This window comes from Lycium barbarum, chromosome 1, assembly GCF_019175385.1.
Source record: "Lycium barbarum isolate Lr01 chromosome 1, ASM1917538v2, whole genome shotgun sequence".
Taxonomy (NCBI): domain Eukaryota; kingdom Viridiplantae; phylum Streptophyta; class Magnoliopsida; order Solanales; family Solanaceae; genus Lycium; species Lycium barbarum.
This window is the reverse complement of record NC_083337.1, coordinates 167,070,755-167,074,132: the sequence shown is the minus strand read 5'-3', so window position 1 is coordinate 167,074,132 and position 3,378 is coordinate 167,070,755. Positions and strand designations below refer to the sequence as shown.

General features: G+C 36.8%; 1 pseudogene; it reads right to left on the bottom strand.

Moving 5' to 3' along the window:
- Positions 1-2,098: 2,098 nt before the first annotated feature.
- Positions 2,099-3,026, bottom strand: LOC132626443 (18.1 kDa class I heat shock protein-like; annotated as a pseudogene).
- Between the last annotated feature and the right edge of the window lie 352 nt (positions 3,027-3,378).

Genomic DNA, 3,378 nt, shown 5'->3' with positions numbered 1-3,378 from the left:
AATCTATATTGTATATATTGAATCACGAAAGCCACTAAAAAAAATTGTTGACAAAAAGTCATTCCATTTTGCTTAAGCATCACATAAAGTTATTAAGAGGAAATAAAAAGGTCATTTTCTATAATACTTAGGCAGAGTTAACTGAGTTGTTACAAAAGATTATTTAGTGCCTTTTTGTGATACTTTAATAAAGTTGAATGGCCTTTTGGAAATAAAAATAAGTTAATGACTTTGGTGCAATAAAGTAAAAAAAACTTTTAACACGATAAACTAAAAATTGTGATTATTCGCGAAATCATCTCTAATCATAAGTTAAAGAGATTCATCTCATTCAATAAATATATACTTATATCTCAAGGAAATAGTGTGATGCATGTAAGTTTTCGAGTAAACTTTTTCGTACAATCGACAAGGGTGACCTCCCAAGGAATTATTGATCATACCAAAGTCACCATGTAAATTTTGTTAGGCATAAATAGTTATTGCACTAACATTTTTGACTTGTTCAGCCCGTGCCTCTGCCTCGTGTTCGGGCCGATTTCAATTTTCAGCCATGGAAAACCGGGGCCTCTTATCAGGTAACATTTGGATAATTCCGCATTGAGTAAACAGAAATCTCGTGGACTGAACAAAAGAAATACAAGGATGATCATTTCATTCATACGATGATGCTCAGTTTCAGATCCATATTTTATCCCTGTCGATGCATATGGTCACGTGTTGCATATAGTAAATGATAGCAACGGCTGGTCAACTCCAACTTAGCGCAAGCGAAACTTTTTTTATTTTGCTTCTCACATAATTGAGATTAATAGTGTGAAATTTTTTTCCCCAAAATTTAGTGAATTCAAATTTTGTGGACCTAAAAATCTAAGATCTCGATGTATACGGTAAAAATCGGATATATGCTAGACCGGTGAGACCAGAGATCGAGGGAAGAAAGAAACAAGCAGGAACATGAAGACTTTCTTTTGGGACCGGAGGAGTGCTTGATCCGAAGAAAGCGAAGGGCATCGTTTGGACCGGTTTCTCCATAGCCGAGTTGATCGTGGCCGTTGGCCCGGTTGATCGTGGCCGTTGGTCCGGGTGATCCGTTACACAATTGCCACGCGTCAATACCGTTCTGTCACATTGTACTGCCAATCGTACGGGTGTCAGACCGTACGACCCAACCTTATCCTTTTTAGGGTTTTTCTTTATTCAAAAGGGCTTTATGTTGTATGAGACCCATAAGGCAAAGCTATAAACAGGAGGCATTACTTTACTTTCAAGGGTTGGCTTCTTGAGTTCTAGAACATTGTAATAGCAAAATATATAAAATCTCCCTCTCTCATTCTCTGATTTTGGTCCGGATTCAGTGTGTTATCCTTTAGCTTTGTTCAATCAAACAATATTCATATATTATTAAGTATATATATTTAGTGCAAACCATCGATTATTATTCACTTCTTCATAGCATATCCATATATATCTTTTTTCAACCAAATAGATTAAAGCTCAACCACATATTCTATACCTCACTTATAAATTTAATTGATTACCTAAATTCGGGGTAAACACTCGATCTACTAATTTGTGACAAAAAAAAAAAAAAACTTCACACAAGTAATTAGTTGTGTTAAGTATGAATAGTTTAGGAGATTTTAAGGTATTAACTCTTTCTTATTTGAATGTCTTAAGTTGCGAAAAGGGTTTGCGGATCAGATTTATTTTTAAGTAACCAATCATAAGTACCGTAATTTAACTTGATAAAAATTAACTTAATTAGTGATATTAATAGAAACATCGCCTGCGGTATAGCCGTAGAGGTACATTAATTTTGTGTCACATGTACTTTCTATAAATACTTATCTCCATCCCACGTTTACACCGAATCAAGCATTTTAACTTAATTAGAAGTTCAAATTAAAGTGAGATCACTAATCACTTATTCATGAATTCATGGTTAAGTGATAAAATATGGATGAATAACACATCACATTCACTAGTTTGGTGTAAATACTAGATCGACATATACAAATTAGCTTTTACCATACCTTTTTGAGGACGTATTTTAAAAATCAAACGACTATAATACTCCATATGAGATGTAGGGAGTTGGACCATATTTTTATTAGTAGGAAACACATTGTGTACTGCCACCGTGCGTTACATACTCTAGCACTCACACTTTATTATGACACCTTAGAAAGTTACAAACATTTAGGAAATAACATTGGCTAAGCTGATGCAGGCAAAAATGGTGGCCGTTATTCGTTGCACAGATCGATCAGCCAGATATTTGAATAGACTTAATATCCCGCTTTTTACCTTCTTCCTTCGGAACAACAACAGTCAAAACACCATGTTCCATCGAAGCCTTAATTTGATCCATCTTCACATTCTCTGGCAGCCTAAATCGTCTCATAAACTTGCCACTGCTCCGTTCCACACGGTGCCACATATCGTTATGCTCCTCTAATTCTCTGCTCCGATCCTTTCGCCGCATATATGAAGCACGCGGTCATCTTCAACTTCCACCTTCACTTCCTCTTTCTTCAGCCCTGGAACATCCGCTTTGAAAATGTGAGCTTCTGGAGTTTCTCTCCAAACAATGCTAGTGTTGACGAAAGAAGAAGCGTCTCTCATTAACTCGGACTCTCGGAGTTATGATGCATTGGTGAGAGGCCATAGCGATTGAAGTCCTTGAATGGATCCCATACGTCTAAAGAGAAAGGGTCGAAAATGCTTCCCCTTCTTTGATCACCGTAATAATGTGGAACCATTGGCATTTTTGAGCTTGTTTAGCGTGTTAAGTTAAAACTAGGAATATTTTATGTATTGATCACTTTTAATTGAAGATTATGGAATATTAATTGGTATTTATAGAAGAGGAATAATGTGGATGGTAGCTTCTAGAGGTTGTTAATGAGAAATTTAAGACGAATCACAACCTTGCAAAAAGTTTGGTCCGCCTTTAGCATTATTCTGGCTAGAACAAATTCTCCTCTAATGGTGCGGGATATATATTAGATTCAATTTCTTTGGGGATTTTTTTTTTGTTTTTTTTTTTTGGAAGCTTTGTTTCTCTCAAGCTCTTCCGAATTTATTGTCAATTTTTTTGGATTTTTTTTAATTATGTATTTTTTTTTTATTATGCATGCTGTATACGGTGAAAACCGGATGAGGGCCAATCCGGGGTAACCGTGGCTCGGAGGAGGAAAAGGAGGGAAAGTTCTTGTATAAGCATCGGGTTTCCGGATAAGCATTCGGATCAAAGCCGAGCGGAAGCATCATCGGTCCCGGTTTTTAAGCCACCGAAGGTTCGGATCTCTTTCCGGGGGGTTACCGCCGGTGGTCCGGTACCCGTGAGTCCGTTGGTCCGTTATGACCGTTACT